The sequence below is a fragment of the Macaca thibetana genome, chromosome 7 (assembly GCF_024542745.1).
Source record: "Macaca thibetana thibetana isolate TM-01 chromosome 7, ASM2454274v1, whole genome shotgun sequence".
In the NCBI taxonomy this organism is placed as follows: Eukaryota; Metazoa; Chordata; class Mammalia; order Primates; family Cercopithecidae; genus Macaca; species Macaca thibetana.
Window position 1 is genome coordinate 52,384,761 of NC_065584.1, and position 27,710 is coordinate 52,412,470.

The 27,710-nt window shown below is 39.5% G+C and overlaps 1 protein-coding gene across 5 annotated transcripts in view; it reads right to left on the bottom strand.

The window, feature by feature from the left end:
• Nucleotides 1–27,710, bottom strand: part of FBXO34 (F-box protein 34) — a 90,805-nt gene that overhangs the window by 4,864 nt on the left and 58,231 nt on the right. Inside the window, exon 1 of one of the 5 annotated variants that reach the window (XM_050798246.1) lies at nt 17,950–22,925. The exons of the other annotated variants lie outside the window; for them this stretch is intronic. The gene's annotated coding sequence lies outside the window, so the exon portion shown is untranslated. Of the gene's footprint in view, nt 1–17,949; nt 22,926–27,710 lie in introns of those variants that run through there. 5 annotated transcript variants of the gene reach the window in all.

Here is a 27,710-nt window from a genome sequence, read left to right on the forward strand (position 1 = left end):
TTCTAGCCAGATAAAGAGAAATTTTGCATTTAAAGCATACAAAAGTGTTTTTTAAAAGATACTCCTGAAACAGGAGCCAGGCATGGTGGCTCACACCTATAGTCCCAGTGCTTTGGGAGGCATAGGTAGGAGGACCCTTTGAGGCCAGGAGTTTGGGACCAAGTTTATTCCTGGTGATTAAAACTGATATGTGAAAACAGTTACCATAGAGGCAGCCATATGGCAGGCACTCAGTAAATGCGGAGCAAACGAGGATGAATATACTGAGCTGTCCAAGATGTACGCTTCAACTAGGAAAGCCTGGACAACATGGCAAGACCTCATATCTAAAGAAAAAAATGTTTTTAATTAGCCAGGTGTGATGGCACGTGCCTGTAGTCTTAGCGAATAGGGTGGCTGAGGCAGAAGGATCGCTTGAGCCCAGGAGTTTAAGGTTACAGTAAGCTATGATCACGCCACTATACTCTAGCCTGGGCAATACAGCAAGACCCTGTCTCCAAAAACAACAAAAAAACAAACCCAACTAAACAACCAAACAAAACCTTTGAAATAGATATTATCAAGGTCTTTCTGATCTTTGGCAATTTATAGTCTAATCATCTGTAGAGATCTTCCCCCTTTCTGCACTGTGACATTTTTAATAGCTTTCTATTATTATACTGTATAGTCTTACAAATACAGCCACCCAGAATTCAAGAACAGATGACATATAAATGAATAAAAGCGGCACACCTAGTGCTATCTCTCTGTGCCAACTATTTTCTGGGTTTTCATATCCGTTCAACCCCATTCCTAAATGAAATGAAATGGAAGTGTCAAAAAACCCAATAAATTCTCACATAATGATCTCATTACACAGTATCTATGAACAAATTTAATTTAAACTTTAGCAGTATGTGTGCCATTTTGCATTGCACAATATGTTCTCTTCGACTTCTTCCCCCATGTATTATTTTAGGTGCTATTATTGACAGACAGGGACATTAAAAAGAAACTAATGTAATTACAGAAGGCTTTTATTTGCATTCGAGCTTTAAAGTCAGCTCAACTAACACTATGTGTACAAGATTTCAGCGAGATTAAAATAGGAGATGATCCCAGGGAACAGATGTGAGGGAAGGAAAATAGCCAATAAGGACACACAAGGTGACTGCTGGAAAGTGCGGTGATCCTGTGAAACCCCTGAAAGAAGCAGGACATTTAGGCACCAGCTCCAATCCCTCACTGGTTGAAGGTTGCCTGAGGTTAGCCTTTCCCCCTTATGTGCTGGGTTTAAAAGCCCTGAGGCAGAAAATAGAAAGCTGTTGGCAAGATGTAGAGAAACTACAAAAATCTAAGTTTTGTTTGAAACCAGTGATGGCCTGAGAGGATATAATGCAGGAAGCAAAGGGCATCTGCTGCAAAAATCCATAAAGCAAAAACTTTAAATCTCTAACACATTACAACAGATGGTGGCACTTTCCCACCCCCAAGTCACCCCCACACACAAAGACAGGCATGGGTGGGGTAAAGCTCCAGCTACGTTTCCATGGTTGCCTACCTCTTCATCACAATTGTATTTTAAACTATTGCTATAATAAAGTGCTGCTCTCTTGCAATAAAATAAAATGCAGGTTTATAGCACCTACACATCAATGTTCCCTAGATTCTCAGAAAGGCCCTTAAAAGAAATTAAGATCCCCTAGGCCCATTGAATCACAATTTCTCAGACTGGGCCCAGAATCTGTTTTTAATGTTAGGTTGAAATTGAAAGGGACTTTAGAGGTCACGTGTTAGATCTAATGTAAAAGTGGGATTCTAGATGTGAACTTGGGTGCTGGGCTACTAACAGGGGTTAAGGTGGAACTGCCCAACAAAAAATCAAGCAGACAGTCCATACTGAAGCATCTTATCGAAGGGCTGGGTAAAAACAAGGGGAGGGAGAGCATTAGGACAAATACCTAATGCATGCGGGGCTTAAAACCTAAATGACAGGTTGACAGATGCAGCAAACCACCACGGCACATGTATACCTATGTAACAAACCTGCACATTCTGCACAGGTAACCCAGAACTTTAAGTTAAAAAAAAAAAAAAGAAAGAAAAAAAAAAAACCACAAGAAGTCAAAAGTTCATGGTGGAGGGGTGACTAGAAGCTGAGAGGGTGAGCACCAACGACAGCGACTCTCTCACTAAGCTTGGTTATGAAGGACAGTCTCAACATACCTGTCACCTTAAATCCTTTCCAGGTCTACAGGGAGATATAACAGTGAACCAGGTATAATTTGAGCAACTTTATTCCAGTAAAGGCCCAAATCCTGTATTCAATAATTCCACTATTCCTTTTAGACTCTAAGTTCAGCTTAAAAAAGAAAACTCTCACCTAAATAGAGTATACACTCCCCAAAATGAAGCCATAAAAGACAACTAAACTTTCCTTTTAAAAAAATGTAGTTGGATAAATCCCAACACTTCAAGAGTCATACTAACTCTTGTCCACAGAGGGGTAAACCTGATGACAAATCAAATGACAATATGTGGTCAGAATAGGGGAAAGGACAAGATTTCTCTTACTGCTAATAGGAAGCCATAATATCAAAGGCAGATGCCGGTTTTCTAACTTGTTAGTCTTCAGCCTTGCTTATCAAAACAAGTTAGAAGATAAGGCAGTTCATGTGTCTTTCTGCTTCAGTAAAGGCACAGGAATGCTAATTCCAAAAAGGAGTCACTTATTAGCATAACAGCCACTCTTTATTTATAAAAATCGGAGGAATAATGGCTGGGGGCAGTGGCTCATGCTAGTAATACCAGCACTTTGGGAGGTGGAGGCGGGCGGATCACGAGGTCAGAAGTTCGAGACCAGCCTGGCCAACATGATGAAACCCCATCTCTACTAAAAATACAAAAATTAGCCGGGTGTGGTGGTGGGCGCCTGTAATTCCAGCTACTCAGGAGGCTAAGGCAGGAGAATTGCCTGAATGCGGGAGGCGGAGGTTGCAGTGAGCTGAGACCACATCACTGTACACTGGCTCTGGGTGACAGAGCAAGATTCCGTCTCGTGGGACCAAAAAAAAAAAAAAAAAAAAAAATTGGAGTAATAAAAATAGAGTAGTATACAAAGGCCCCTTCTCATTATATAATACCTTTAGAGAGGAAAAAAGTATACAGTAAGGAAATTCATCATTTGTTTCTTAAAAACTGTAGAAGCTTCCAGAGACCATCTTATGACAGCCTTCTTCACTGGACCATTGTACAAATGATTAGCAACTCGGCAAAGTGCTGCAGATATATATAATGAAATCCTTGTTTTCAAAAATGAGGAAGCACAAATAAAGTGACTTCTGAAGCCCCACAGCTAGGCAGTGGTAAAATTAAGATTAGAATTAGATAGGAAATACAGTCTCCTGGATCTATATTTTCCCCACTATGAAGGACGATACATCAAAAACCTATGATAAATTATGACACAAATAAAATTAAATAATTCTGACAGCATCTATTCCAAGAACTTTTATCTTTCAAATTAGGTCAGTTTTTCATAAGTGCCACATAAAACTACTACACAGAGCTGTGATGCATTAAGGCAGACAGATCACATAAACCATACTAATATAAAAGCATACAAAGGCTGTTTTGATGGCTATTAAATTGGAAAAAATGCCAAGAGCAGGAGCGTGTGAATATAGGCAGAGGCACAAGAAAAGACGTCCCCCTCCATATGTCTCTAAGCACTGACAGAAAGAATGCATCCAACTCCCACAGCATGCCTGTTTTAAAAAAGAAAAAAAGGGGGAAAAAAACCCTGTAAGTCAGAAAATGCAGTATTTCTCAAATTAACTTTCAAAATATTGGGGGATGGCTTTTTTGGGGAGGCAATCCACTCCTTTTCTTTTTAGGGAATATTCTCTAAAACCAACTCAAGGAACTTCTAAATTTGCCTTACGAGGATTGGGTGGTTAGGGTTAGTGGTGCACGACAGAAAAATCCTTTATTGTCTGTTAATGGATACTAAGTAATAAAGAGAATGGCCTTTGGAAACACATGTATGGTTTTCAAAAGCTCATCGCTCACGGTTTCCATCTTAGAATTCACAATGGTATTTAAATACAGCACCTACCTGCTTCAAAGTTATCTATAATATTGACCAAATGAAGCTAACTTCCAGAAAGTAGAGTAGATAAGCTTAATGGGACAACCAAGTATCCAAAACATATTAAAAAGGAATATTGACAAGTTGGGAACAACAGCCACTATCCTTTGCTTTTCTATTGTGTTCACAATCAATGCAACACCTAATACTGTTGGACAGTATTACAAAATAGTGAATTAGTAATATTATGCAAATTAACACAGGTCCCCAGCCTGCTTTTGTTGGAGCAGGGAGGGAAGAGAAGGGCCTGGAGGAAAAGAACTTCTGCTTAGGCTGTTGTGAATTATTAAATAACAGTTCAGGATAGAGACAAAATGAAGTATTCATTTTGTTAAACTTAACCATGTCTAAGTTAATCTGTAGTCATTTCCTATTGCTCCTGTGACATAATGCCAAACACCCACAAAACTCCAGCATATCACATTTACTGCTACACAGGCAAATGCAAAGCCTACCACTGGTAAATGCCACTAGAATGAACACCAAAATGCAGATGAAACCTAATAAAAAATTAAAGTCCAAAAAATTAATACATTTTGAAAAGTACATTGAGCATTACCAGGAAAATTTAATTTCCAAGGATTTTTCAGATATTCAGAGTTCCTGTTAACAACTCTCTTGCATATTTTACCTATTCTAATTTTTTTTTTACAGAAAATGAAGGAAAATAAAACTCCTATCCCTTTGCATAGCAAACCACTACTTCCTTGAGTGGGCTGACGCTTGCTTTTACTTTGAAACCAATCATTCTTCCATATGACAAAGATACTTTGCTTGGCCAACTTTAGTAAGGATTCCGAACTTTCTTCTAGGCCCATCTGTGCAGTTCCTTACAAAATCCAGTTTTAGCAAAAGACCCCCTCCCATCTTCAATATCTGATCAAGTTCTTCATTTTCCACCATCTCCCAGGTGATGTCTGATCACCCTGGCTTGTCTTCAGCAAGAATCCTGTTAGATGGGTTTAGCCAGAATCCCCCTTACTCCAAATGCTTCCTCTTAGTAGTTTACCTTCGACTGACCCCTACCCTGTTCCTTGCCCATGATGTATTTGGAGTTGAGCCCAAACTCTTTCCTTTGCTGCAAGATCCCGTTGCAGTGGTCCCTATATACTTATCGCCACGGTCCTGAATAGTCTTCTTTGCCCACCTTTAACAAGTATCATTAGTTTTTTCTTTAACATACATTTTTATGTAAACATAAATTTTTAAAAAATATTTTTAAGGCAATAGCAATTTCTGACATCACTTGCATACGCAGTACTTTCAAAGAGTTGATGAGAGCTTTAACATATGCCCTATTTGACCAAAATGTAACTCAAACAAAAGGCTCTCTCTCTTAAGGGATAATATTCAAGATTCCAAGGCTAACCTGGAATCCAGTTCAAAAATCCATTATGTGTCAAATAACATTTGATATGAAAAATAAGAGTACAGCTACTAATTCTAGAGTATAAATGCAACCTGACACTGCACATGTCTGCCACCATACACACAAATCCCTGGCTGGACAATGATCTTAGGCCAAGTACCTAACACATGCCACCTGGGCACAGGCTGGCCCATTAACACAGTTATATGTAACTGAATTTTAAAATGGCTTAACCCCGGGGAAAGAAAAAAAATAGGCTAAAATAAAAGTTCAGAGCCAGCCAGGCATGGTAGCTCACATGTGTAATCCCAGCACTTTGGGATACCAAGGCAGGAGGATCACTTGAGCACAAAAGTTCAAGACCAGACTGAGCAATATAGGGAAGTTCCCTATTTACCACCTCCCCCACCCCGACCCCGCCAAAAAAAAAAAAGCTGAGCATGGTGGAATGTATTTGTAGTCATATTTGGGAGGTGACCATGGGATTGCTTGAGCCCAGGAGTTAAGAGTTTGCAGTGAGCTACGATCATGCCACTACATTCCAGCCAGGGCTAAATAGAGGGACTTGGTCTCAAAAACAAGCAAACGTTGGTAAAAATTCAGGGTAATAAGTATTAGTGCACCAAGCAAAAGAGTTTGCTTGCAAGCCAGGCACAGTGGCACACCCCTGTACTCCCAGCAACCCGGGAGGCTGAGGTGGAAGGATAACTACAGCCCAGTTGTTTGTGTCCAGCCTGAGTAACACAGCAAGACCCGGTCTCTAAAAATAATAGTTTGTTTATAGCATCAATGTAGACAAAAGAGTTGGCAAGTTAAGACTTCTGTCAGCAATACTGAGTGGGAGTGAAGGGGGTGGGGAATTACTTCAGAAATAGGCCCCATGCTGTTTACCAAAGAAAGCCAAAGTCACTGTCCTGCCTGCCTACCTGCTGAGTAACTGTTCTTCCTTCTACCACATGCCTCTAGGATCTGCTGAACCAAGACTGAAGTAGCAATTTGTGCACTGGCTGGTTAAGGCATACTCTGTTTAGAATTACTACTTGTAAAGAAATGAGATTTATGTTCAACAGAAAACTACAAAAAATGAGCTTTGGTGCCTGTTTTTGTAGCTTACCAAGGCAAATTTAACTATTGGGGTTAAAAATCAGCATTCCAAGGGGTACTGTGAGAAATAAATCTATACTATAGATCATTGGGCAACAAGAGCCCAAATTGTAATGTTATCTGGTGTATTTGTCTTATCCTTCAAACAAAACTATTCCTTAAGTACACAGAGGGAATCTTCATCTTTTTATATTATTCTGCAGAATCCGACAATACTTGGAATTCCTAAAGCCTTACATCGAGGATAATGGCTTATACAAAGGATACAGAGCACCTAGTTTCAAGGTAAAATTTGGGCCTTTGGAACCAGGTTAGCATAGATCCAGGACTGGGGGAGAGGGGACAGGTGATTAAAGGAGCAGTTACAAGTCCTACAAATTCCTGAATGTCAGTATATATTACTTAATATGGTTATGATCATATTGTACATACAATGTACTTTTTTATCACAAGGAGATATTTTCCATGTTATTACATGGTCTTCAAAACCAATATTGTAAATGTGTAAGTACCAGAGTATATTTAACCATTCTCTCTAAACCTGGACATTATAACATTTTCATGAGTACAGTCTCTTATGCATTTAAGGGTATGTCCTTAGGAAATATTTCCAAAAGTGAAATTCTTGAGTCAGAGTGTATTTTCACAACTGGCTATATCTTGCCCAACCACTCTCCAAAGGGATAATGCTAATTTTCACTGCTACCAGCAAGACAAGCGTGCAAGTTTTATGACAAGGGTTTTGTATCTTAGAGAATTGTTTTTAGGCCTAAGAAAAGAAATCAAGGTAGAGCTAGAGATAAAAGGTACAAATGAGACGAGAATAACTTGTTTTTATTCTAGAATAGTAATAGTTCTAATACCTCTACAATGTTTACTATGTGCCAGGTACTGTTTTAAGCTCAAAATATCCATAAAATCCCAAGAAGTACATACTCTTATCTACAACTGTAGATGAAGAAACTGAATCAGAGATGGGTTAAGGAACTTACAAAGATCAAGGTCACAATACCCATTAAAGAAGTACATACTCACTGGCCGCAGTGGCTCACGCCTGTAATCTTAACACTTTGGAAGGCCGAGACGGGCAGATCATGAGGTCAGGAGATGGAGATCATCCTGGCTAACACAGTGAAACCTCATCTCTACTGAAAATACAAAAAATTAGCCAGGTGTGGTGGCACATGCCTGTAGTCCCAGCTATCTGGGAAACTGAGGCAGGAGAATCGCTTGAATCCGGGAGGTGGAGGTTGCAGTGAGCCCAGAATGTGCCACTGCACTCCAGCCTGGACGACAGAGAGAGACTCCATCTCAAAAAAAAAGTACATACTCTTATCTTCAATTGTAGATGAACAAACTGAATCAGAGGCAAGTTAAGAAACTTGCTAAGATCACACAGCAAGCATATCATGGAGTTGGATATGTGTGCAGTCAGGAGCCAAAACCTATGCTCTTACTACTACACTATGCAATGAGGAAAGGAAATTCTGAAGGGCCCATGGCGGGGTACTCCTCAGCAAGCTTATTCTCAAGTGGAAAGTGGAGTATAAGATGTGTGACTGTGAAAGGAAGCAGAACTGGGGCTTCAGGTTCAATTCTGGATGCCTCAAGTTTGATACCTTACTTAAAATTAATTCATTTATCAAATATTTAACTTCCCTCTAAGCGTCAGACATTGTGCTAGCCTGCGGCTTCAGCATGAACAAAACTGAGGAATTTCTGCCCTCAAGGCACATTTGAGAGAGATGCATTAATTCCTTAGCCTTTCATTCATTTCCAAATCTGTAATTTTCTAATGTATTGAAATCAACTTAGGAATAAAAGCAACCATCATTAGAAACATTCAAGTTTTATTTTTGGCAAAAAGAGACCTCAAAAATTGAATATGATAGTCTTGAACAGAGGCCTAGGGACAGATGACATCATCAAAGAGTAAGGCTGGTACAACTATACAGAACACCTGGAAGAGAATCTGCACAGATATACTGTTGTGGTGTCAATTTATAATGGATTTACTTACAAAACATTGTTCCATAGAATGAGAAATGCTAAAGAACAGAAGAAAATGACATTAAAATATAACCACAGGCATGAGCCGGGTACAGTGGCTCATGCCTGCAATCCCAGCACTTTGGGAGGCTAAGGTGAGTGAATCCATTGAGTTCAGGAGTTAAGAGACCAGCCTGGGCAACATGGTGAGACCCCATCTCTACTAAAAACACAAAAATTAGCCAGGCATGGTGGTAGACATCTGTGGTCCCAGCTACTCAGGAGGCTAAGGCAAGAGGATCTCGAGTCCAGGAGGTAGAGGTTGCAGTGAGCCAAGATCGTGTCATTGCACTCTAGCCTGGGCGACAGAGTGAGACTGTCTCAAAAAAAGACTGAAGAGACCTATCAACCAAACACACCATACAGGATTCTGAGTGAGACCATAAAATAGTATGTGTGTGTGTGCGCGCGTGTGCGTGTACGTATTCTGTATGTGTGGATGCATTTTTTTTTTACACATTTCTGGAAAGTTCTCAAAATGTGTGTATGCATTTTTAAGTCCTCATCTCTTACAGATAACATCCTGAAATATTTTTGGATTAAATGATACAGTATCTGGGATTTCCTGCAAAATAATATGGGAGAAAAGAAATGGATGGGAGTCCTGAGCAAACAAGACTGGCTATGAGATGATCAACTGCTGAAGCTGCATGATGGCTAAGTGGGGGGGTTTCTCACTACTATTTCTGTACATAGCTAAATTTTTCCATAATTGTTGTTTTTAAAAAGGAGAACTAAACAAATGGGAGCATTTGGAAAACACTGTATGAATGAGCCTTAAAATGTTCATTATGCACATACAGTGTAGAGCCACAAACTGTCCGATTTGGAGTTAGGAAACTGGAATTCAGTGGTTCCCTAAGCCAGGCAGCTCTGCCGGGTCTGATCTGAAGTCCCTCCCAACTGATCTCCAGGCTGTCTGATGCAGTCGCTCCTTCCTGGTTCAAACAACGGGCACCAACACAAGTTCTTGCCCTACTCCACACCCATTACTGAAAACCGAACAGGAAATAAATCAGAAAGCAATTTTTAAAAGATAAAAAGAAAAGGAGACAAACACATGGGAAGTCTAACAATAAAAAAGAACTGAAAGACAAGAGCAGTCAAGACCAATCAATCCAATTCCTAATTAAATACATATAATTTTCAGTTCCTCATTCTGTAATCTAAATGAGCAGTTTAATTAGTACCTGAATCTGCCTTGTATAAGTGCACTTAACTTTCACACGTTAAAGACATACATATATGAACATTTAAATAAACGCATAGGAAATTTTACCATTCCAAGGTATCTCATTCTAAATCCTTTTGTAACAAAAATAGTCACCTCCCACATTCAGTCATGTAGGAAGGGAAAATGACAGTACTAATTTTAAAATATTAATGATGTAGCCATTAATATTTTTTGAACAGTTGGCATGTAGTTATACACTGCTCTAAAGAGCTTCAAATTTCATCTTCAAGACAACTCTATGAGCTAGATATAACTATTATTCCCATTTCATAAACACAGAAACTGATTGATTAAAAGTGTAATAAGAATTTTAGGCCAGGCGCGGTGGCTCACGCCTGTAATCCCAGCACTTTGGGAGGCCGAGGCGGGCGGATCACAAGGTTAGGAGATCCATTCATCCACGGTGAAACCCCGTTTCTACTAAAAATACAAAAAAATTAGCTGGGTGTGGTGGTGGGCACCTGTAGTCCCAGCTACTCAGGAGGCTGAGGCAGGAGAATGGCATGAATCCGGGAGGCGGAGCTTGCAGTAAGCTGCGATCACACCACTGCACTCTAGCCTGGGCGACAGAGCGAGACTCTGTCTCCAAAAAAAAAAAAAAAAAAAAAATTGTAATAAGCATTTTCAAATGATCAATTATACAAATGGCAGTTCATCGTAGAATACTAAGTACTGGGTCATTTTTTAAAACATGCTTTATGGTATTTTAAACAAAGCTATATGCACACACATCTAACAGTCAAATAGTCAAATTAGTTGCCTAAAAGTCACCAAATTGGTTGTACAGAAGTTCCTACATACAGTATATTTATTATTGTATTTTATACACCCTCTAATCCCAGTTCTTCATTATCTAAAAGGAAATATAAGTCACAGATCAAAGTCAGAAGTTTGTTTTAACAGAAATGTTTCCCATTGCCCAGGAAATGGCTGAAGATAACTGAACATACACAGACCCAAGATGAACAAAAAGCCAAAGGAAAGTGTTATCTACCATCAACTCCTCAAGGGCAGGATCCCAAGTGTGACATTTTTATAACCCCCTACACCCCTAGGATCAAGCACAGAACACTTTTCACATACGAGGCACTTTTCCATACAAAGTAAACACCAGAAACTACAACTGCATTCTAATCCCCTACGTCTTCAATCTGATCTCCAAATAAAGGAGGAACTCCTTTGACTAAAAGCACCTGCCCTTCACCTGAACTCCTTTGACTTGAAAACACAAGCCCGTCACCTGCCCTCCACTCAATCCACTGCAATGGGTCAACCTAACTTGCCGGGTGGGGAAACTCCGTTTGAAAAGGCAAGCTATCCCCCTCTGGGGACCATTTCATAAACCCTATTCCCCAAATCCCACTATACCTCCCACAAGGAAGAGTGTGTTCTACCACAAAACTACCTTATTTCCCCACAAGTCTCACCATCTTGTCACCAATGGATGAAAACTCAGTGCAGCAGTGTCAATCTTTTTTGGATGCTGGACCCTTCCTAACATCTGAGAAAAGGTCTAAGTTCTCTGCTGCCCAAAAACATCAAAGCACACACATAAGTGATTTTGGTAGGATTTGGGGAAAAACTCAGGGCTCCTGATTAAGAGCTCCTGCCTGAGTTCCTCTAACTTTGCCCTCCATGTTCACAGTGGCCTGATCCTGTCAATTTTACCTTTCCTCTCTGCTTTGTGAGCATCTTTATCACATTTTACCCATGGCAACTACTGAAACCACTTCTCCAACTAGCCACTCGTTGCCCAGATCACATCTACTGCCCCACCCCAACCCCATCAATATTACCCAATGGCTACTAACTATATGCCTTGTTGAATTCCCAGAACTGTGCCTTCCCTGGGACACTTCCCAGGTTCCACCCTGTCTTCAAGATAGAAGTAATCTTATTCTTTTCTGTGTCCATCATAGGGCACACAGGACAGTCCCCTGTACATGGTAAGTACTAATTAGAGTGAATATGCATCAAACTTAAGGACTTAAACCAGCCAGTCAGCAAGAATCTCGTTAAGTGTAAGTTTGTGAGAGTCTGACTAATCAATCCTTGAGCAGCCCACGAACTTAATGCAATTAAGCAACTCCACCTGATCAGTGCCCTGCTTTCTCTAAGATGAGCGGCGGAGAAGGTGGAGAAAAAGAGGACACTTCATCTTGGTTACTGTTCTGCAAAGCACAACAGGCTTTGGCTAGTGTAGCAGCTTTTTTCCAGCGCTCTAGTTACTAAAACATTCCTATGTAATCAGATTTTAAGGAAAATTCTACTCAGCAGCCATGTGTAAACAAACACTTCCACAATAAAGTTATTTAACTTAATACTATCAGTTTAACTAGAATAAAAACAACTTTCATGTTGTTAATAACCTCCAGGATGGAACAATCTAGACATGCAGGCATTCAGCTATGAGTCAGGTGACCTCCCTCTCATTTTCAAAGCACCAAACCACATCCTTTAAATACTAAAATATACAGACACTAAGTCCCAACAAGAAACACTGTAAAGTCTCCCCATGATTCTTCACTACATTAAACACAGCTGTCTAACAGGGTCATGTTTACGTAGATTTAAAAAAAAAAAAAAAAACAGCCACCCCAGCATTAGCACTAACAAAAATTCCTGATAAACAGACTCCTACACACCCAAACTAGAAAGGAACAGGACACCAACAAGCTTAAAAATACTTCTATCTTTAAGGTTTATGTTATAAAAACATAATTAATTAAACTATATCCTGTTACATTTTGGTTATTTCTGTATAACAGTTTTTATATATTTTTAAGAGCCACAAGGTTTTATTATTACTTCAATAGGAAACTCACTTCCCTGGTTCTAGATTAATTGTAAAGTATGCACAGTTCACACCCAGAACCATTAGGTATTTGAATTATTAACAAACCAAACCACAAAGGAGAATCTGATACCCAAGATCAGATTTTATTTTTTTTTGGAGACGGAGTCTTGCTCTGTCGCCCAGGCTGGAGTGCAGTGGCCGGATCTCAACTCACTGCAAGCTCCGCCTCTCGGGTTTACGCCATTCTCCTGCCTCAGCCTCCCGAGTAGCTCCACCGCCTCGCCCGGCTAGTTTTTTGTATTTTTTAGTAGAGACGGGGTTTCACCGTGTTAGCCAGGATGGTCTCGATCTCCTGACCTCATGATCCGCCCGTCTCGGCCTCCCAAAGTGCTGGGATTACAGGCTTGAGCCACCGCGCCCGGCCCCAAGATCAGATTTTAATGCTGGGTTGTTAGATGGTAAAACTAGAGCACAGCAAACAGCAAAACCAAGAGGGATGAAGTCAAGGGCAATGTGGTAAGAGTCAGAAATTATACAAAACTCCCTCAACAACGATTTCTGAGAGTAAACTTATTTTCACTCTCCTGTTACCAATCTTAAAGACAACGACTATTAGTACAAATAAAAACAGTAATCATTCCAGCAGTAACCACAAACTGCTGGGATTTGTGTCTTATGGATCCAACTTTTTCCTTTTCCCTCAAAGCAGGATCCTACGCCCTAGGCAAGGTCACCTTGTAGCTAACAGCACACTAGAAAAGAGAAAACACGCACATCTGCCTTAAACACAACAGCACCTGAGCTGGAAGGAATGTTTTAAATCTACAAACTATTTTCACAAACATCTCATCTGGCCCTCTTTCTGTTCCCAAACTCATATGCATCTTGCAGCTAATGCGCCAGCTGATCAATCCTTCTCCCCAGTCTCTGTCCACTAGTGGCTCTCATGTCACCACAAACAGTGCCTCATACCCCTCAGTATCTCCATACCTCACAACCTGCAACCACTGCACAGAAAAGATAAAAAGTTCAGAAAGTCAAACTCGCTGAAGATCACAGTAGCTACAGAAGTAGCCATTACATCAAAAGTCAACATTTTCTGATACACTAAAAGCTCAAAACATACCACATTTAAAGTTATATTTTAAAAATCTAGATAATGAGGTACACCAAGTTCTCCCTATGAAAACATTTGACAGTATGTCCATACTAACACTCAGTTCCATCATGTATTATACTTCCCTCCTAGTTTTAGAAGCAAAGTAAAACACAATCTGAGAAAGAGCTTTTTATCCAAAAAGACTTCTACAATAATCAACAAATAACTAAACATTACCCAGATGGAAAACAGAAGTTAATCTGCATTACCTGGGATCTTATGAAGAGGTGATAGCACGAGACCTCGGTTCACACTTAGGCAGACCTTTTAAAAATCAGTTGATTTTTACATAACAACACTTTTAAGGAGAGTAACATTTGCCATAATTATTGCTACTACGTATGGAATGTATAGGTGGGAAAAATGACCAAGGATAATCAAAAAAGATGTACTTTAGAGCTTGTGAATTTACTAACAATTTAACACCTACAGATATGCTCCAATGTGCTAGAAACCCTGATTTAATGAATGAAAATGAAAACCAATGTGTGATCAAAGGTTCCAGCAGCAGTTCAAGTGGAGAAAAGTAGTGAGAATGAGTTACTACAGTATCTTTAAAAAATGACAAACACAAAAGAATCAGCAAAGTGGGTGTTGGGGTGTGTGTGTGTGTGTGTGTGTGTGTCTGTGTGTGTGTGTCTGTGTGTGTATATATATATATACGCAATGCATCAATTTAGTTTTCCAAACTCTAACCAAATTAATATCAAAATAATATTGAGGTGTTATGTATTTATCTGCTCTTTATAGCTGCATATATATTTGTAACACAGAAATTAGAAAATTACATCTACATTTAAGAACCTCAATACATGTCTTCTTTTGTATAGAATTCATACTCAAATTTACAAACTACTACTCTAGAACAGAAACTATTCAGTGCAGGAGAGAATGAGAGCAGCATAGGAAAAGCCATTAATATATTTTTACCAGAAAAATTTAATGAAAACCACAAAGAGGGAGAAATTTCTAGCCAGTCTCCTCCAGATACACAACACTGGAATTGTGCTCAAATTGAAACTACCTAGTGGGGCCTAAAGAGATCAGGGTTATTATAATAGAAGCCCAAACTGTAACCTTGGTGAATTTTCTTCTGTTTCACGTAACAAGTCTAAAAAAATTTCCTGTCTCTAATTTCAGTGTTCAAGCAAATCATTTCTCCTATTCAAATCCCACAGTTTGGGAGCTAAATTATCAAAAAGATCTTTTATTCACTCAATATATACTGAGCATCTGCTATGTACCAAGCACTCTTTCAGAGACTGGGGATACAGAAGTGAATAAAGCACAAAATCTCCATCCTCAACAAAGTTATGTTCTAGCTGAGAGACAGATTAATAAGGTACACAGTATACAAAAGGCTATGGAGAAAAAAGGCAGCAAGGTATGTGTGTGCCATACACAAATTATTGACTGATTGAACCAGGGTCTCTCTCACTCTGTTGTCCAGGCCAGAGTGCAGTGGCGTGATCACTGCTCACTGCAGCCTCAAACTCCCAGCCTCAAGCCATCCTCCCACCGCAGCCTCCCAAGTAGCTGGGACCACAAGCATACACCACCATTCCCAACTAATTTTTTTTTAACTTTAATTTTTTGTAGAGACAAGGTCTCGCTACGTTACCCAGGCTGGTCTTGAACTCCTGGTCTCAATCCTCCCACCTTGGCCTCCTAGAGTGCTGGGATTACAGGTGTGAGCCACCACAAATAACTTATTTAGTCACAAGATTTTGGAAAGCTGTTTTACAGTCATGCAGATCACAGAACAAAAGTTTTGAAAAATAAAACCCACAAAAAGAATATAGTATGAGTGCCCACTTATATGACAAATCCAGAATGGGATGAGAACATCAGGGTAACCGAAACAAAATGGCACTAAAAGCAAGGTCTTTTTGAAACTGAATCTGATCCTGGTGTGTGCTCAAACCATTCCTAAAACAGATTTGAAACAAATTTTAGAAGAACATTTATGGAGGCAAAAAAACTTAAAAGGGAAAGAATGTGTGGAAAGAACACCCACCAATCAGGTTAAAATGTCAGATTTTAAAGTCACTCTTTGTTAGCAAGTAAGTGTAGTATTTCCCAAGTTTACAATACTAAAACTAAATTTGGATGGAAGAGAAAAGTGACATCATGGCTATCTGATGCCACTGAACTCTAAATTCCTTGCACAATTACAGAAACGCACAAATCTAAAACTACAGATAAATGCCCTCCACAGGTCCTCATGTGGGAAGACAGAAAAGGAGGAACAGGAACACCAGTAGCAGAGAAACAAAAAACAGGCCAGTCAAGCAGTTAAAAAAAAAAAAAATCTATCTTATTGTAAAAATGCTAGCCAGCAGGAAAAGAAAACACCACTGAAAGCTGATAGTTTTCTTGGCATGGAATTAGGAAAAGAGGAATAGTAAGGCTTAAAGAGGCTAAGAGAAAATACTCAATATGCTAGTCAAATTTAATCAGATAAATCAAATTACTGTGAAATTTTCTTTCTGGTCTTAAAAAAAGGACTTCAAGCCAAAATGACATTTTTAAAAAACAGGTCCACAGATATTTTAATCCTATTCCACCATTTCTACCCAATTCCTGCAAATCTCAGAAACAAAGAAAACTCAAGTGACTCTTCAAAAATACTATTGAATAGAAAGTTAAACCTTTAGAAAAGGAGTGATTCAAGTGTCAAGAAACATAAAACCTGGTGAAACATCCTTTAAGATCACCAAATCGGTTTATTATACACTTTCTTCAGGTGAAACAATTGAATGGATTTTTAACTTCGTAAGTGTTCATATTCTAAGTCTGAACTAGTTTCCTTGACTGTTCTAAAGCTTTCTAGATGCTGATTTACTGCATTATGTTCCTTCTAAAGATATCTGATCTCATCCTTTACCACCTAATTCTCCCTACTTTTCTAAGAGTCATCTCAAAGTTAACTAGTACATGTCTTAAGAAGAGGAGTCTACCGACACGTTCATTCCTGCAACAAACATTCTATAAAATTAAATTGAAACAATTTTAAGATTGGGACAATACAGGAGAAAAGAACTCAGCTGCATCAATTTTAGAAATAAACCACATTTTAAAGACATTTTTCACAAATCTCCCTCAGCCCTTTCCTGGGCCTCTAGGCTACTCCATTCTCTACAATCAGTTCTGCTATAACAGGATTGATACATTGGGGGAACAATTTGAGTAAAATGGGAACTATTTGCTAATGTACTATACCTTCAGTGAAGAAGACTACTAGGTGTACACACACAAAGGCATACAACTGGACCCAACCCCATGGGAATACAAAATGCACACATGCTTACATCCTAAACATCATTTTGAAAACACAGGCATCAAATACACATCCTATCATACTGTTTTCCTGGAAATTTTAAAATATCCTGTGAGTTCACTGCAATGCTCCAGGGCACCTCAAACAGTTTGGGAATGAATACACCAACTGAATCTCACAGCTCTAAGTGTTACCTACGTGTTTCTCCAAGTGGCTAACCCAAACTTCTCTCCAGGGCTACAAGTTTGTATACAGTAGTCTCTCCTTATCCGTGGTTTTGGTTACCCAAGGTCAACCGTGGTCCAAAAATAGTAAATGGAAAATTCCAGAAACAATTACGTTCTAAATTACACCCCATTTGTAGAAGTGTGATGAAATCTCTGCTCCATCCCATGCAGGATGAGAATCATCCCTTTGTCCAGGGCATCCACCTGTCTAGGCTTCCCAATGTATTAGTCACTCAGTAGCCACCTCTACGGACCAGCTCTATTGTTTCCGTGCTTGTGTTCAGGTAACCCTTGTGTTCAGGTAACCCTTGTTTTACTTAATAATGGCCCTAAAGTGCAAGAGTAGCGATGCTGGCCAATTCACACATGCCAAAGAGAAGCCTTATAGTGTTTCCTTCAAGTGAAAAGATGAAAGTTCTCGACTTAATAAACAACATAACATCGGCAAGGTTTGGTGGCGCATGCCTTAATCCCAGCACTCTGGAAGGCCAAGGCAGGTGGATCACTTGAGGTCAGGAGTTCGAGACCAGCCTGGCCAACATGGCAAAACCCCGTCTCTACTAAAAATACAAAAAAATTAGCCAAGCATGGTGGGACATACCTATAATCCCAGCTACTCTACTCAGGAGGCTGAGGCAGGATGTGAAACTCAGGAGGCAGAGGCAGGAGAATTGCTTGAACCCGGGAAGTGGAGGCTCCAGTAAGCTGAGACCACCACCACACTCCAGCCTGGGTGATGGAGTGGGACTCTGTCTCAAAAAAAAAAAAACCAACAACAACAAAGAAAATCATATGATGAGGTCGCTAAGATTTGTGGTAAGGATGAATCTTCTGTCCATAAAATTGTGAATAAAAAAAGAATTCGTGCATAATATATATAGGGTTTGGTACTATCCATGGGAGGCCATGGAACATATCCTCCAAGGATAAGAGGGACTGTTGTCTATTCAAAATCTCCACTTGGATGTCAAGCACCTTAAACTCAACACGTCCAAAGTAAAAACCCTGGGATTCCCTGTGCACTTTCCGCCACTACTCTCCAAAATCTTCCCTATTTTAGTAAACAGCAACATTTTTTTCCCAATAGCTAATGCTATTGGCAAATGACTCCATTTTTCTCTCACAAACCACATATGCAAATCCTGTTGGCTCTACCTTCAAAATATATTCAGAATACAACTACTACTCACCACCTCCACTACTACTACCCTGTTCTAAGCCACTACCATTTCTCACCTGCATTTTGCTTCTACTGTCAAACTCAGCAGCCAGAGTGATCTTATAAAAGGGGAAGTTCCATCATCTCATTTTCTGTACCACACCCTTCAATGGTTTCTAAGATGCCCCCTCTCTTTTTCATGTTCAACTCAAATCTCTCCACTTTGCTTACTCTGCTCCAATGAGATATCTTGCTGCTTCTGGAACACAAAGCACAATCCCACCTCAGAGCCTTTACGTGTTGTCGTTCCCTCTGCTCCTTCCCCCAGATATTTACCCATGTCACTCTTTTGCATCCTGCAGGTTTTTGCTCAATGTCATCTTAGAGAGGCACTCCCTATTCTGTCCTCATATAGTACTATTCCCCACACTCCCTATTCCCCTTTTCTCTTGCTATACATTGTCTGCAGCACTTTTTTCCCCTTTCCAACATGTGTCCATGGTACATCTCTCTCCACTAGATCATCTGTTCTAAGAGGACAGACTTAGTTTTGTTCACTGCCATATTTAACGGGCCCAAAATAATAACGTTATAGACACTCAAATGCAGAATAAAAATTATGCCAGCTGTTTTAGGAGGTAAAATTATACTAACTGTTTTGTCTGCATTAACATCAAAACATCCCTAAAAGTTCATATTATTGGGAGTTTTCTATCCTGCATTTGAAATTCTCTCCTTCTCCTAAAAATAAAATAAAATGCTCTTTTTCATCATCATATCCATAAACAAGAGATCTGACTAATCCAAAACGAATTATACTTTGCTTTTCCTGGACTCTTAAATTCTATTCATAAGCTAAGAAACTAGATTGTCCTCTATTACGAGCTACTGGGAAATTTACTTTTATTTCTTACACTCTCTAAAAATCATTTTTGGACAGAAAGTCTCACATCTTGATCTATTATTTTTTTCTCCTCACCAAACCTGCTCCTCCAGATTTTAGCTTCAAACACAACTGCTAAGGAAAATCTCTAAGATGTAGGCCCAAACAACGTTGTCCCACAGCAAGACCTAAGAAAAGGCACTTGAAAATCTAACACAACATATTTAGACAAAAGATTACCTGTAGCCCTCACCTAGGCAACCTGGCCCAAGTCTAAAAAAATCACATTTTACTTCTGCCTCATTTAATTATCTAGTCCCCCAGATCTTCCCTACTAGTTGTCTTCAATGTGAATGTGGAGAAGGGGGAGGAGACAGAGGGAGAGGAATGGACCTTAACAGGAAGCTGTGTGATTATCTTCAGAAATAAAGACTGGATTTGTTTTAGAGCTTTGTAATATGACCGAGAACCTCAACTCGGGGGATTTTACTTCCTCTACAAACTGTCTCAGCTGTGCTTTGTGTATGCTAAGAATGTTTAGAAACACCTTGAATAGGCCATGCTGTCAAGTGTACAAAAAAAGGTATTTGGATTGTTTCAGATCCTGAAACCAATGGACCAGAATCCTGCCCCACTTCAAGAATGAGTTGACTCCTTGTTACCATGGTAATAAGCGCCCCATGAATGGGGATAATTTGCCACTTTGCTGAAAATTCAAGCATTCTACAGTTTTGGTTTTGTAACATCAGAAATGATGTGGGAGGAGCAGCAGAACCAATTATAGAGTATATTTAAGTAACATGTAAAGGAGTGTGTTTCTTGATTCTGAATAACAAGATTTTAAATTGTTTAGTTTACGGCTGGGCATGGGGGCTCATGCCTGTAATCCCAGCACTCTAGGAGGCCGAGGTGGGTGGATCACCTTAGGCTGGGAGTTCGAGACCAGCCTGACCAACATGGAGAAAACCCATCTCTACTAAAACTGTAAAATTAGCTGGGCGTGGTGGCGCATGCCTGTAATCCCAGCTACTCAGGAGGCTGAGGCAAGAGAAACGCTTGAAGCCGGGAGGCGGAGGTTGCAATGAACTGAGATCACGCCATTGCACTCCAGCCTGGGCAACAAGAGTGAAACTCCATCTCAAAAAAATAATAATTTAGTTTACGAGAAAAAAGAAGAAAGAAGACCAAAGAAAATAAACATGTTAGACTGTATTCTAACATGTACAGCTCTACACTATCACAACTCAGCACTGCAGATCTTTCAGAACAGAGGTTTTCAGATTGCCCATAAATACACGAAACACATTAAAATATTCATAAGTCTAGAACGTTCCTACGCAACAGTCTGGTTGGGAAGAAAAATCCACTAAAGTAAGAACCAACTAAGGCAAATAGTACTGTGCAAGCCCAATGCTGCTAAAATATAACAGATTAAAGAAGCCATATCTCAACAAATTCTTATAGGGAAATAATAATATTCAGCACTATTAATAGACTGAATGTTCATTCCCCGACACCCTGGCCAAAATTCACATGTTAAAACTTAATTCGCAATGTGAAGGTATTTGGAGGTGGGGCCTGTGGGAGACGACTGGGTCATAAGGATGGAGTCTTTGTGAATAGCATTAGTGCCCTTATGAGACCCAAAGAGTTCACTTGTCCTTTCTGAGATGATCATCTAAGTGCCAGGATACAGGCCCTCACCAGACTCCGAATCTGCTGCTGCCTTGATCTGAGACTTCTCAGCCTCCAGAACTGTTCTAATAAATTTCTGTTGTATATAAGCCACCCAGTGTATGGTGTTCTATAATAGCAGCCTAAACAGACTAAGACAAGCACTTATTCCTGATAAAAATTCTTAGCAAACTAGGGATAGAGGAAAACTTCTTTTCCTTTAATAAAAGGCACTCATCAGAAACTTACAGAAAATAGCATATACACAATGGCAAAATATTTAAAAAAACAGTCCCATATAGAGCCAGAAATAATATTACTGAGAAAAAATATTATGCCAGCTATCATATTACTGAGAAAAAAAACTATCATTACTTGCAAACTACATGTTATGTAGGGCTTTCAAGTTAAACCAACAAATTAAAAATTATTTAGACTAGTCTAATAGTAACCTCAATACACTTAACAAATAAAAGATCAACATTAAAAAAAAAAACTTAAAGAATTACCACATGACCCGGCAATTCCACTGCTAGGTATATACCCCAAAGATCTCAAACCAATAATTATACACAAATATTTATAGCAGCACTACTCAGAATAGCTAAAAGGTGGTAATAACCCTTCTGTCTACCAAGAGATAAATGGGTAAACAAACTGTGGTACAAGCATACAATGGAATATTAATTTAGCCATCAAAAGGAATTAAGTACTGATATCCACTACAACATGGATAAACCTTGAAGAAATCATGCTAAGTGAAAGAAGCCAGACACAAAAGGCATATACTATACGATTCTATTTGTATGAAATGTCCCGAAGAAGCAATTCTATAGACAGAAAGACCAGGGGTAGTCTAGGGCAACCACTGGGGAGAGGAGAGAATGGAGGGTAACTGCTAATGGGTATGGAGTTTTTCTGGGGGTGACAAAAATGTTCTATGATTGAACAGTGGTGATAACTGCACAACTTTGTGAATACACCAAACACCAGTGAACTGTACACTTTCAAAGGGTGAATTTTGTGGTATGCGATTAATACCTAAATTTTTAAATAAGTCAATAAGATCAGCAGTGGGAAAAATGTAACAACTCCCAAAATGGCTATAGTAATCAAGACAGTATGGCAGCAGTACAGAAATAAGTGGTTCAATAAACTGCACCCCAAATGATTAAGAAGACATCAAGTAAATGGGAAATGCAAGACGTCTGAATAAATTGAGAAAACTGGATCTCTGAGTGAAAAGATACAGGCCTACAACATAAACAAAAATTTTTGGCCAGGCGCAGTGGCTCACGCATTTAATCCCAGCACTTTGGGAGGCTGAGGCAGGTGGATCATGAGGTCAAGAGATCGAGACCATCCTGGCCAACATGGTGAAACTGTGTCTCTACTAAAAATGCAAAAATTAGCTGGGCGTGGTGGCACATGCCTGTAATCCCAGCTACTCGGGAGACTGAAGCAGGAGAATCACTTGAACCAGAGAGTCAAAGACTGCAGCGAGCCAAGATCACGCTATAGCACTCAAGCGTGGCGAAAGAGCGATATTCCATCTCAAAAAAATAAAAAATAAAAAATAAAAAATTTTAAAATGGCCCAGGTTGAGGGGTGGCTTATGCCTGTAATCCCAGTACTTTGGGAGGCCAAAAAGGGAAGATCAATTGAGGCCAGGAGCTTGAGACTAGCTTGTGCAACGTAAGTGAGACCCTGTATCTAAAACAAAATAATTTTTTTTTTTAAGATGGAGTCTCGCTCTGTCACCCAGGCTGGCATGCAGTGGCGCAATCTCGGCTCACTGCAAGCTCTGCCTCCTGGGTTCACGCCATTCTCCTGCCTCAGCCTCCCGAGTAGCTGGGACTACAGGCGCCCACCACTATGCCTGGTTAATTTTTTTTTGTTTTTTTTTTTTTTTGTATTTTTAGCTGGGATGGTCTCGATCTCCTGACCTCGTGATCCGCCCGCCTCGGCCTCCCAAAGTGCTGGCATTACAGGCGTGAGCTATCGTGCTCAGCCAAAAAAATAATTTTAATAAAAAAAATTTTAATGGAAGATTGAGTAAAATGTAAAATCCAATACTGTCATATATGGGAGAATGCTTTATAATCTTAGTTGGGTAACTTCCTCCTTCTAAAGACATAAATTACTGACATATCTAAATCTAAACGTTAAACTTTTATTTGGAAAAAAGACACCATAAAGTTAAAACACAAGCAAAAGAATGGGACAATAATATTTGCAATATGCACAAAAGATTAATTTCCATGACACTGGCCAGGCATGGTGGCTCATGCCTATAGTCCCAGCACTATGGGAGGCCCAGGTGAGAGGATCACTTGAGCCCAGGAATTCCAGACTAGCCTAGGGAACAGAGCGAGACCCCAACTCATTAAAAATATATAAATTGTTTCTTAAATTGTCCACCACATTAAATCATTTACTGAAGCCAATGGTGGGGGAGGACAGAGACAATATTTTAGCATAATACTATCGGTGTAAAAACTGAAAAGACTGTATATAGTTTGTAAATAACACAGAGAGATGTCTTATATAATAACTGGCAAACTGAATATTTGGGGAGGCAAGTTAGAGATTTTTTTGCATCTATTTCAACGTGGTTTGAATTTCTGATCACAAATACATGTTAAATTACATAATTTCAAAAACAATTTTGGATGCAAAAAGTCTGAAAGGCAAAACTGTAGGCATCTGACGGCCACTAAAGATGAGTATTTTTGACAGATCCCTCCAGCAGCTTTACAGATAATGGACATAAGAGGCATATAGGTATTGATTCGCTTTCTCCATTCAACAGATGATGAAAACCTACTGTGCCTTGGTACTGAGCTAAGCACTGGGACCAGTCAGAGACACTGCAAGCTGGCTGGGTGCAGTGGCTCACGCCTGTAATCCCAACACTTCGGGAGGCTGAGGCGGGCAGATCATTTGATGTCAGCAGTTTGAAACCAGTCTGGCCAACATGGTGAAATCCCCTCTATACAAAAAATACAAAACTTAGCCGGGGTGGTGGCATTCACCTGTAATCCCAACTACTCAGGAGGCTGAGGTGGGAGGATCACTGGAACCCAGGAGGTAGAGGTTGCAGTGAGCTGAAATCACTCCAGCCTAAGCAACAGAGTGAGACCCTGCCTCAAAAAAACAAACAAACAAACAAAAAAACACACACTGCAAGTTGTCTCAGTAAAAGGTCATATGTAACTACTTTGGGCAACCATGCAAGGAAGCCAGGGAATAGAAGGCATGTGTTCTTTGCAGGTAGCGGGTGTGGAATGTGTAAAGCACTTGCCATTTTAAGGCATTTGTGGACAATATCCTTCTGATATTCCTTATATTACAAGATGGCCAAGTATTCCTGATAACATAATCTATTTTTTGATAACTCACTGAATACAAAAAAGAGCCCATATCAGCCTTGCTTTTACAAGTAACTCTCTTATTTTTAAGATTCTTTGACTTTGGAAAGTCCATGTCCTAAAAAATCTCCAAATGAAGGAATTTCAAAGCTACCCTTGGTCATTTTCTTTGTGTCCACTGTTTATTTTTTGGTTTTCTCAAAAGATGAATAAAAAGAAAACTATAACAACATTAATATTTAACCCAAAGGAAAAATATTTTAGTGAATCAGAGATATTTTAAATTATGATTTAATCCACACTGGTTTCCTTTTACAGCTGACATGTTCCCATTTTATAACAGCCATCTGCTATCTCAACAGTATCCCAGATTTAACAAAAGTTTTAACAAAGACTGACTATACATTAAAAGTATTCAACTTTCTCACCTTAAAACTTATTTTTTTAAAAGCACCCAGTATTAGCAAAGAGACAAGAAAAAAGAATCTGCTGATAAGTTTGGCAAAAAATTCACCCCACCATTTAGCTTTGGGCAGCTAACCACTATCCCATCTAGGCTGAGAAAAGGAGCTTGTCTGAGGCTGCTGGTCAAGCACACAATCATCACCACCTTGACAAAGACAACTGCCTGAGCAAGTTTATCGTAAACCTGTCATAATTCTCCCCAAACCACGCCAACGAGGTCCCTCCTTGGTAGATTTCCTCTTTCAAATGCATGCTTCAGGCAATGCCAAGGTAGGTGCAGGTCTGTTTTGAGCAAAGATTGTGGCAAGCATGGCAGTTAAAGGACCTAGATAACTGGAGACGGTCCAATTGCATACATTTTTTTTTCACTTAAAGTGATTTGTTAAATATGCCTTTCAAGGTGATATAACAGTTGTACTCTTAAAATAGTTTCCTATGAAAGTTCAGGAAAAATTGGCCGGGCACAGTGGCTCACACACACTTTGGGAGGCTGAGGTGGGTGGATCACAAGTCAGGAGATAGAGACCATCCTGGCTAACATGGTGAAACCCTGTCTCTACTAAAAATACAAAAAATTAGCTGGGGGTGGTGGTGGGCGCCTGTAGTCCCAGCTACTTGGGAGGCTGCAGCAGGAGAATGGCATAAACCCGGGAGGCGGAGCTTGCAGTGAGCCAAGATTGCGCTACTGCACTCCAGCCTGGCAACAGAGCCAGACTCCATCTAAAAAAAGAAAGTTCAGGAAAAATAAATCCTTTCACACACTAAAATGAATGTTGGTCCTGTGCATATAATCACATGAAAAAACCTGGACGAATTCTCCTGCCACCCATCCAGGAAAAGAAAAGCATTTCTTCCCAGGGTTATCACCAAAAATTACAAAGGATTAAAAACAAAACAGCCATTAACCCATACAGAGTAATCGTATAAACTGAAAACAACTCGAACACAAATCATAGTGAGAGAAGAAGAAGAGAATGGAAAGAACAACAACAAAAAGTTGTTGCTAGAAGTCCTTTCTATATAAATGCTTAATAAAATTTGGCAACTGGATATTTCTGTATACTGGATTTTTAAAAATAATTACCACCTTCACAACTTTGAAAGAGAAGGTTCACCTAAAAATCGATCACATGTACACTGTATCACAGGTACAGTGTCAAAAGAAACTTGACCAGGTATTTATTTCTTTTAGATATAGCTGTCATTGTCCTGAACCACAAAAATCTTTTTTTAAAAGAAGTGTAAATATGTGCATCCCTCAATAAAGGAATCCAGGAGTTTCTTAAGTGCCTAACAGACCTACATTCCCCCTTCTTAATCCCTAGGAATAATAGGGAAATTTTTCTACTTAAATTGCCACTTTCATATCCTACGACCCTTCTACACTGGCCATCAACAACAACAAAATCATCAACAAATAGACAAAGGAGAACTTAGTGGACTATGAGATGACCTAGTGTGAAAGTAAGCACAATGAGAGTCTAACCAACTCAATAACATCAAATCCCACGGAGACAGTCACAAGACTGGAAGACTCAATCTTCCAGTCTTGGATAACAGAGCAATAAATGCCTACTTAAGAGCAAGTGAGATGACCAGGTCACCATATCCAGCTACTGATGGGTAACTGGAATTGCTGAAGAATTAGAGACAATAGAATACCAATTGTTCCAATTCTCAAGACCAAACAATATGACCTGAAACTATTTTGTGTGTTTTCTTATCTCCTCATACATCCATATAAAAAACTGATAAAGCCCAGTACAGTAGTTCACCCTTATAATCCCAAAACTTTGTGAGGACAAGGCAAGAGGATCACTTGAGGCCAGGAGTTTGAGACCAGCCCTGGGTAACATAGCAAGACCCTGTCTCTAAAAATAAAAACAAAAAAACAAATACAAGTCATGTGGTTGAACAACTACATATAGATGGTTACTTCTTTAAGGAAATGAAAAATACCCCGGAATCAGTAAAAAAAAAACAAAAAAAACAAAAAAAAAAACTTACTGACTGCATATATATATATATATGACTAGCAAACCAATGGGGGATTGGCTATGCCTATTTAGAACTTAAACTGTTTAAGTTATTTACCTATTTTCATAAAGAATTATGTCCCAGACTTATGGTTAAGGATGGTAGACTAAACACACAGCTCTTTGTTGATTCTTCCCCAAAGACATAGGGAAATTTAAAGACATAAACTCACAGGTCAAAGGGAACTGGAGACTATAGCCACAAACTTTAAAAGCTAAAAAATAAATGAGTAAGAGTTAAAGGACTCAGATAACCTCCAATAAAACCAAACCCTAAGGTAAGCATCAGGGAACATTCTCCTACAAAAGGTTCCGAAATTAGAAGTAGAAGATAAAACAGGAAGGATTAACAGAAAATTTTTCTGAAATGCAATCCAATTCCCATATCCCCTTTCTTACTCTTAGGCAGGAGGGCAAATGCCCACCCCTGCAAAAGGCTGAAGATGATCTTTGCAGAGGGTTAAAACAGAGGATTATCTGGACTAGGGATCACCATGTAAGATGGGCCAGCTTAAGTGAACATGTGCAAGGCAGATCCCACTCTATGGTGGGTGGGTAAATGTTTATCAGCTGGCTAAAGGAAGGGGGAATGGGGAGAATGAGGGCAGTTGTTTGTAGTATTTGCTGATTCTGGGGTATAAATATCTTACCATGGCAGCTTCAAGCTACTAAATGATGTCACTGAACACAGTTCAGAAGAGATGCACAGTATATATTACTATACGGTATTTCACCATATAAACAGAATAGGAGAGCATCCATAATAACAAAATG